Source organism: Equus caballus, chromosome 11 (assembly GCF_041296265.1).
Source record: "Equus caballus isolate H_3958 breed thoroughbred chromosome 11, TB-T2T, whole genome shotgun sequence".
In the NCBI taxonomy this organism is placed as follows: domain Eukaryota; kingdom Metazoa; phylum Chordata; class Mammalia; order Perissodactyla; family Equidae; genus Equus; species Equus caballus.
In genome coordinates this window covers 61,542,767-61,552,500 of record NC_091694.1, presented here as the reverse complement: position 1 = coordinate 61,552,500, position 9,734 = coordinate 61,542,767, and the positions used below count along the sequence as shown (strand labels likewise).

General features: G+C 39.5%; 1 long non-coding RNA gene across 1 annotated transcript; it reads right to left on the bottom strand.

Moving 5' to 3' along the window:
* Positions 1 to 3,936: 3,936 nt before the first annotated feature.
* Positions 3,937 to 8,707, bottom strand: LOC138916361 (uncharacterized). The gene is made up of 2 exons (XR_011423567.1): positions 8,612 to 8,707; positions 3,937 to 7,573 (listed from the first exon to the last, which is right to left on the bottom strand). It is a non-coding gene; the product is annotated as an uncharacterized lncRNA (long non-coding RNA).
* Positions 8,708 to 9,734: the final 1,027 nt, after the last annotated feature.

The window sequence follows — 9,734 nt, the reverse complement described above, 5'->3', positions numbered from 1 at the left end:
GTTCTACTTCGGTGAGGTAAGGCCTGCAAAGAAACTGCGTTTCACAGGCCTTTGTAAGAGATCTTCCCAGTAGGCTGAAAGAGAACTGTGCAGAGCGACTTGTTTCTTAGCTTCGCAAAGAGCTGGAAGCTAGATGCTTTGGGGCCTGTCTCCTGCATGGGAAACAAGGCAGGACTCTGTGGTTGCAGCTCTAGGACAATGTAAGAGACGGCAAGGCCAAAGTTCTACTTCAGTGTGATCCGGCCTGAAAAGAAACTGCGTTTCACAGGCCTTTGTAAAAGATGTTCCCCGTTGACTATAAGAGCACTGGGCAGAGCGAGTTGTTTCTTAGCTTCCCAAAGACAGGGAAGCAAGATGCTTTGGGGCTTGTCTACCTCTGATCAAACAAGACAGGACTTTGTGCCTTGCAGCTCTAGGGAAATGTAGCACTCGGCAGAGCAGAGGTTCTACTTCAGCCAGATTAGGCCTGCAAGGAAACTGCGTTTCACAGGCCTTTGTAAGAGATGTTCCCGGCAGGCTGTAAGAGCACTGTGCAGAGCGAGTTGTTTCTTAGCTTCCCAAAGATCGGGAAGCAACACGCTTTGGGGTCTGTCTCCCCCATTGGAAACAAGGCAGGACTTTGTGCCTTGCAGCTCTAGGACAATGTAACAGACCGCACGGCAGAAGTTCTACTTCAGTGAGGTAAGGCCTGAAAAGAAACTGCGTTTCACCGGCCTTTGTAAAAGATGTTCCCCGTTGACTATAAGAGCACTGGGCAGAGCGAGTTGTTTCTTATCTTCCCAAAGAGATGGAAGCCAGATGTTTTGGGGCTTGTCTACCTCTGATCAAACAAGACAGGACTTTGTGACTTGCAGCTCTAGGGAAACGTGGCACTCGGCAGACCATAAATACTACTACAGCCAGATCAGGCCTGCAAATAAACTCCGGTTCACAGGCCTTTGTAAGAGATGTTCCCGGCAGGCTGCAATAGCACTGGGCACAGCGAGTTGCTTCTTAGCTTCCCAAAGAGCGGGAAGCAAGATGCTTTGGGGCCTGTCTCCCCCTTTGGAAACAAGGCAGGACTTTGTGGCTTGCAGCTCTGGGACAATTTAACAGACCGCATGGCAGAACTTCTACTTCAGTGGGATCAGGCCTGAAAAGAAACTGCGTTTCACAGGCCTCTGTAAAAGATGTTCCCGGTTGACTATAAGAGCGCTGGGAAGATCGAGTTGTTTCTTAGCTTCCCAAAGAGATGGAAGCAAGATGATTTGGGGCTTGTCTACCTCTGATCGAACAAAACAGGACTTTGTGCCTTGCAGCTCTTGGGAAATGTAGCACTCCGCAGAGCAGAGGTTCCACTTCAGCCAGATCAGGCCTGCAAAGAAACTGCGTTTCACAGGTCTTTGTAAGAGATGTTCCCGGCAGGCTGTAAGAGGACTGTGCAGAGCGAGTTGTTTCTTAGCTTCCCAAAGAGCGGGAAGCAACACCCTTTGGGGTCTGTCTCCCCCATTGGAAACAAGGCCGGACTTTGTGCCTTGCAGCTCTAGGACAATGTAACAGACCGCACGGCAGAAGTTCTACTTCGGTGAGGTAAGGCCTGCAAAGAAACTGCGTTTCACAGGCCTTTGTAAGAGATCTTCCCAGTAGGCTGAAAGAGCACTGTGCAGAGCGACTTGTTTCTTAGCTTCGCAAAGAGCTGGAAGCTAGATGCTTTGGGGCCTGTCTCCTGCATGGGAAACAAGGCAGGACTCTGTGGTTGCAGCTCTAGGACAATGTAAGAGACGGCAAGGCCGAAGTTCTACTTCAGTGTGATCCGGCCTGAAAAGAAACTGCGTTTCACAGGCCTTTGTAAAAGATGTTCCCCGTTGACTATAAGAGCACTGGGCAGAGCGAGTTGTTTCTTATCTTCCCAAAGAGATGGAAGCCAGATGCTTGTCTACCTCTGATCAAACAAGACAGGACTTTGTGACTTGCAGCTCTAGGGAAACGTGGCACTCGGCAGACCATAAATACTACTACAGCCAGATCAGGCCTGCAAATAAACTCCGGTTCACAGGCCTTTGTAAGAGATGTTCCCGGCAGGCTGTAAGAGCACTGGGCACAGCGAGTTGCTTCTTAGCTTCCCAAAGAGCGGGAAGCAAGATGCTTTGGGGCCTGTCTCCCCCTTTGGAAACAAGGCAGGACTTTGTGGCTTGCAGCTCTGGGACAATTTAACAGACCGCATGGCAGAACTTCTACTTCAGTGGGATCAGGCCTGAAAAGAAACTGCGTTTCACAGGCCTCTGTAAAAGATGTTCCCGGTTGACTATAAGAGCACTGGGAAGATCGAGTTGTTTCTTAGCTTCCCAAAGAGCTGGAAGCAAGACGCTTTGGGGCCTGTCTCCCCCTTTGGAAACAAGCCAGGACTTTGTGCCTTCCAGCTCTAGGGCAGTGTAGCGCCCGGCGGAGCAGAAGTTCCACTTCAGTGAGATCAGGGCTGGGAAGAAACTGCGTTTCAGACCTTTGTACGACTGGTCTGTGGTATGATGTAAGAGCACTGTGGAAAGCGAATCAGTGTGAGAAAAATAGTAGGACTGGCAGTAGGACTGGCAGCAGGGATGTTACAAAACTTTAAAATATTTTTTGAGGGGCCAGCCCGGTTGTGCAGCTGTTAAGTTCGCATGTTCCGCTTCTCGGCGGCCCGGGGTTCGCTGGTTCACATCCCGTGTGCAGACATGGCACCGCTTGGCATGCCATGCTGTGGTAGGCATCCCACATATAAAGTAGAGGATGATGGGCACGGATGTTAGCTCAGGGCCAGGCTTCCTCAGCAAAAAGTGTAGGACTGGCAGTAGTTATCTGAGGGCTAATCTTCCTCAAAAAACATTTTTTTTGATAGAGATGACTGATTAAAGATTTTCGAACTGCATACAATTCATCAAGGAATGAAAAATGCTCTTACACCAAACCCTAAACACAACAAACATGGTGACCGTATTATTACCTGAAATATTTAATATTTAAAAATATTATAAGAAAGTTAAGGCAAAATACTATTATTCTGAAAATGAAAGGGTCAGGACAAACTCCTTTTTACATACTCAATAGTTTGTATAGATAATAAAAAAGTCTAGTTATCAGCAATTACTTCCAACTTTGCAGTACAGATCTTCCTCAACTTACGATGGGGTTATGTCTCAGTAAATCATCTTAAGTTGAAAATATCCTAAGTCAAAAATACATTCGGTACATGAAACCTAGTAAATGTCCCAGCTTAGCCTCGCCTACAGTGATCACGCTCAGAGCACTGACACTCACAGTCAGACAGAAGGGTCTCACACAAGCCTGCTGGATAATACAGTGTCAAGTATCTCTTGTAACTGATTGACTACTGCACTGAAGGTGGGAAACAAAACGGGTGACTGGGGTCAGAGTGGTTGCAGTGTATCGGCTGTTCACCCTCGTGATCACCAGATGGGCTGAGTGCTGAGGCTCCCTGCACTGCCAGCATCCTGAGGCACGATCGTGCACATCCGGTTGGCCCGGGAAAAGATCAACATTCAAACTTCTGAGCACCATTTCTACTGAACGTGTATTGCTTTCACACCATTGTAAAGAGGAAAACTTGCAAGTCAAACCATTTAAAGTGGACGATTGTCTGTATTTTCAAATAAAAATTAGTAAATTGACAGTGGATCTACACCTCTGTATAGGTGGAAAAGGGCTAAAAGAGTTGTGTCTTAACATAGAGACTCAAGTATTTTCTGTTATTGTCAGCTGAGGCTGTATATTTCATCAAATGTTGACACAACCATTTGAGAAAAAGATGGGTGGGCCCTATAGCACTCATATCTAGTAACTGGTTTAGGACCCTGTGAGATGATGAGTGTTATGTGAGGAATCTATAACATGACGATGCTTTTGGATAATACAATACCTCAGTTTTCAATTCTTAAAAAAAAAACAAACCCCACAACATTTTGATTTTGTTGTTTAAAAAATTGTTTTCATTTTAATGATCTGAGTTAGTAACAAATAGACAAAACTGTCCTTCACATTTCCAATTTCCATACATCGTATTATGGACCACTTAAAATTCTGGACTACAAATGCAAGTTTATTTGTGTCCTTAACTTCAATTATTGTCATTTATAGATAAAGGTGATTTGCAAAACCATGCATTTGTGAACACAGATGCCAAAGGTTGTACATGTAAGTTAATGCACAAGCAAAAGCGTACATTGTTCATTTGTGAAGTTATGTGTCAAGTGCAACTGACACAATTAGAGGAAATCATCCTGGGATATTTCACTCTATCTGAAAAGCAGTCTTGAGAAAAAGATGCAACTATATTTTTAAACAAAAATTGTATTCTACAAATACAATAAAATTCACAAACGTCTACATCTGCAGCAACTCTTGAGACCCAAAGCTGATTCAATAACCCTGCTGCTATATTGGTTTATGGATATATCTCCAAAGTCATAGGCTGGGAAATAGCTGCTTTAAAGAAAATAAATATACATATTAAAAGGAAAGTAAGGCTTTAAAAAATGTGATGAAAGCATTGAAAACAGTAATAATGTATGAATCATCTATAAGTTTTAAATTTTAGAAATTTAAAGAAATTTAGAAATTTAAAGATAATCTGAACATTTCTTAAGCCATTATAATTAAAGTTTTCCCATCTTACCAATGTTTTCTATTTGAAAGTGTAATAGAAAAATGGGCAGCTTCTATTGTTGAACTATGATAATTCATAGATCATTATAAATTTATGACTTCAATAGAGGCTCAAGTAGTGGAAACTGGTTATCGTGCAAATGAGAAGCAGGAGCCTGCTTGCTTCTCCCAACAGTAATGTGAACTGGAAATAAACACCAACACAAAACGATTTTTTATACAAAATCATTTTCAGATATCAGAAGGTAGGAAAATCAAATCTTTCTTAAAAATGTTTTCCTGGGTTGTTCAACGTGTGCTTTACCTCTTTGACTCAATCCACCACCTAAAGTTGTTTCTATTATAAATCTCAAACTGCCTGACAAGGACTGTGAAGGCTAAACAGCTAGGTATTTGACATCATCCCCAAGGACAGACTGATGTATAGCTGTCGTAAGTGTCTCACTTTTCTCTAAGGCCTGGAGTTTGAGGTCTGTCTATGCTACGTGGATCAAATGACAGAGGATGGTGCAAAGTTACAACCAGGTCTCCTCCAGGCAGTCCTATAGACTTGGCCTCTGAAATCACAAAAACGCTTGTTTTACTAAAATGAATTCAACTGCAAACAGTTGGAGGGCAACTGTAGTTGAAAAGGAAATGGGTTATTTTCTACAAGAAACATCTCCATTTCCTAAGGGTCTTATCATGAAGAAAATGTGGCTAGTGGTTTCAAACAGGTACTTCAAGAGTTACCCTAAATGCAAGACGGCTTTTTAAAATATTTAAACCAACAATGATTCAGGAAAGTAAGCTGGGGGAGTAACATAAAGACTTGTAACACTACATTAGGAGATGCAGTATCTGCTGTGCTCTTTGGAAATGAAAGAAACCAATTCTAGCCAGAGTCAATATCAGAAAGAAATACGGCTGCTTCCTACTCTTCTCCATTTAGCAAAATTAATTGTATCATGCTCATTGCTGATATTCTCTCACTTGAGTTAGGCAAAATGAATCAAATAAGTTACTTTTGTTTTCCAAATAAGCTGCCTAAACGGTTTTTTGTTTTAAACTTTCAGAAATCGAACATTTAAACCTTGAGAGAAACTGCTATTATTGAGTATCCTGTCTAAAGGTAGGTACAAGGATTGTTGGATTAAGGATTATTGCTCTTAAAAAGATAACCATCAGAAACAAATGTGTAAGTTTACCTCAAGTACTGATTTTTCACCCAATGCTACAAGGTTTCACTCTCAAATTGAGTCACGTGTTACCTTTAATTCTTTGCCAGTTTACTGAGGTTTCAGCTATTAGAAGTTGACCTATTAACTCAAAATCAAGACAACAGCAATATCCACATACGCGTGTCTTATTTGGGCATTAAGCAGTAACACTGCTTTCTGGATAGGACTTAAGGCACTAAATGGTGGTAAAATAAACAGGATGATTAACAACATCTTTAGAATCCTAAAAGAGGAGATCATTTAGAAGGACACTAGTAAATCTTTTTCTCAAACAAATAAGGCATCCTGTTGGCAAACACAAAATACAAGGTCATGTTGAACGTAATACGTTCACCGTCTCAGCTAAATGACTCAAAACACTAGCTATGGAACTAAAGAAGGCTACGATATACATCTGAAGGTTGGAAAGGCACCCAAAGGAGAGCTCCACCACTTCCAGTTCTCAGTTAGGTAAGCTGTGTTTAACACTGCATGAGGTCTACTAAACGTTTGTTCCTCAAAATGTATAATGTGGTTAGATTTTTATTTTGATAAATCAGTTAATCAAGTGCTAATTTAGTAAGAAATTGATTTTCCGGAATCAGGAAATTACTGCAGTGTCTAACACAACCCCATTTATAAAGCTAAACTCATTCTAGTACTAAATGCATATTCTGGATAACACTGAAGGAAATCTGTATAAACAAAAACGGTTACCTCAAGATAGCATTCACGATAGAAATTCAATATATATCTAAATAAGATTTACTGAAAATAATGAAAAGTGTAGTACAGATACATCAAACATAATTATAACCACAACACTTTCCTTGTGAAAAATACAACTATTAGTGAAATAAAATGTACGACTGAAAATTTTTCCAAAGGGAAAAAAGTATAAAGGAAAATACTTTTCTTTGAGATAGGGAAAATAGTATGTCATTGTTTTTTTCATCACAATATAATTTGACATGAAAAGCAGTCAGAGAATTGCACCAATTCCACATCCAGTTTCCTGAACATAAGAGTAAAAGGAGTTCACAAAGCAGAATGCAGATTCTGAATTTCATATTTTAAACTGTTGATAATCTCGTACAAAGTGTCACATCACACCAGATCTGTTTTCATAACGTACAATACTTTCCGTTTCGTGGCCAGACACGAATGCAAACATAGGCTTTCTGTCCCCTTTCTTTCATCCTGGTGTTTAGTCAGAGTCAGGAAAAAATTATCAAGTTATTTAAGTGTTATCTCTCTAGCAATAAAGAAAAATTGTATTTAGCGCATGCTTCATTTGTCAAAAAACGCTTCTGAAAAGAAAACTCAGTTACGCAATGTTTTACAAAATAGAAAAATCATTCATTACGATACACACGTCGTGGGATTTAGGTCCACTTCCGAAGGACTGAATTCCTTGGCAGCACCCCTGGCCTTCAGCAGAGGTCACGATGCCAGTTCCCTGATCGGAGCAGGCGGGCCTGCAGGAGACCACTGCTTGATATTCGATTGTCTGAGGCCCCAGACCCTCTTTGATCACCTCTCTCCGCCATCTCATTAGTGCTACAAAATAGACAGCACTTTTGTGGAAATTGTTAGGAACATTTCTGCTGAACATGATTTAGAAGTTCTCCAAATTTTTCAAATAGGTCTTCCACCCATTTTACATTTTTCATACAAAGTTGAACAATTTCTTCCTGTCCTAAATCTTCATTTCTTTTCTGCACAGAAGAAATCTAAAATAAAGAGAGTTGGCACATTCGCTTATACTTATCACTTTATAAGCTCTTCGCAAGGGCTTACTGTTTCTACATTCTGAATGAAAAGAGATTAAGTCACCTACAAGTAGGAATCCTCTTTTGGAAAAATCTATCCATGGAAAAGGATTATTTCAAATAAATTTGGGTGAAGTCTAATACTATCATTTTTGGCTCCGTGGGGCAGGGAGGAAGGCTAGGAAAAGTGGTTCAAACTTTCTCAATTCCTTCCAATTGTGTTAAAAGCTGAAAGGCAAATTTGGGGGTCAATTCTGCATTTCAAAGCACTGTAACAGCGGTCACCGTATTTCACATGACCATCTTTACTTTCTCCTTTGCTAGACAGAGGTTCGATTTATGAACATCCTTCCACACTAAACCATGATCAAACATATCGGGTACAGCCTTGAGCCAACTTCACCCTTTTTGATTAAAAAAATTGATAGTGCTGGTCAAAAAAAGGTAGTAATGTCTATAGTCATTTAACTTCTAAGCAAATTAATCCTTATGTCCAATCCAAAAATGGTATTATTGTCATACATAACTTCTGAGCAACTTAAATTGTGGTATTTAATAGTTAACATTAAATTTTAATGATCATTTCTTCATGCCAAGGAACAAATGCCCTATTTCTCTGCAATTAAGTGGGATAAGGCCATGCTAGTGATAAGAAGACAGCAGTGACTGAGGCGAATTACAGCAGAATCATCGTACATTATGAGAGAACATGCGGCAAAGGACCATTTATTATGGCAAGGTACAGCAAGCTCTAACAGCTTAAAAACATTACCGCTTACAGTTCCCACGAGAGGCGATGAGCCTCAGATTACTCTGAGCACCGAGCACAACACACGACAGAGACTCCAAACAATAAGTCTTCTTGTTATTATTTACAGGAGAATATACACACATTTTCTAACAATGGTCTTTAAAACATTAAAAAATACTATACCTACAGTCTCCTTAAAATTTGGAAAAACGCACATTTCTTTGGTAAAATAAGTGAAAAATAATTACCTCATCTTTACATATGAGATAAACATGATATTTATAATGATGCAGTGAATGATATAAAGAATACAACTGTATTTTCTCTGGATCGACAGCAAATTCCTATAAAGTCAAAAGAGTTTACAGATATATTTATTTCATGGAGCTAGCTGAGCTAAGAATACTTTTACAAAAGTACTAGACCAAAAGTCTCAATGGAAATCTTAAAAATGATTTCTATGGCTAGGCATTACCCTGTATTAATATCAACAAGAAGCTTATTCAAAAACAGAATTTAAATTGTATTTTAAAATCTTCATTCTTTTTCCCGAATATAAATATACACTATTCCAAAAAATTAAACATTATACAAAAATTCACACAGTAAACATATAATGTGACTTATAAAGCAAAAGAATCCTATAATCTCTTGATTCAGAGATAAACGAGGTTAACAGCATTACAGTTATGCGTTCTTCCATGTCCCCCCACACATATATGAACAACACTAATTTTGTAAAGGGAAGGGAATTATACTATACATATTGTTCTGCAACTTTCTTTTCTATAACTAGTTTTTCACCTAACTAAAACTTGGATATCTTTATCTTTATTACATGTGCACCCCAATATAAATTATATGAGGGCGGGGATTTTTGACCATTTTTCACTGTTTATTTGTGGTACTTAGAACTGTATTTGGCACACCATGGGCACTCAAAACATTTAGTGAAAGAACAAATGAATCTACCTCTTTTTTTTGAAAAGCCCATAGCATTACATTCTCTGAATGACTCTTTATCCAGTCTCACAGTGATGATACATAACTGAACTGCTCTTACAATTCTGCAATGAGCAAATGCATGTTTTTATGCATTTGTAAATATGTTTCTACAGAATACATCTTTGATGTGGACTTGATATGTTGCTAAGCTGTTTTCTGAAAAAGCAGTAATTTAGACCATATTTGAAATTGAATGGATTCCAATTTTAATAATTTGGCAGATGGAATCCACACTGAATCCTATTGGAAGTGTGCACACTCACTTCTCTGTCTGCATTTGCATCCAATGACCAAAAAACCCCACAAAACTATATAAAAAAATATAAATGCAGGCATAGGATGATTCCTTGCTTATTAGTCTATTTA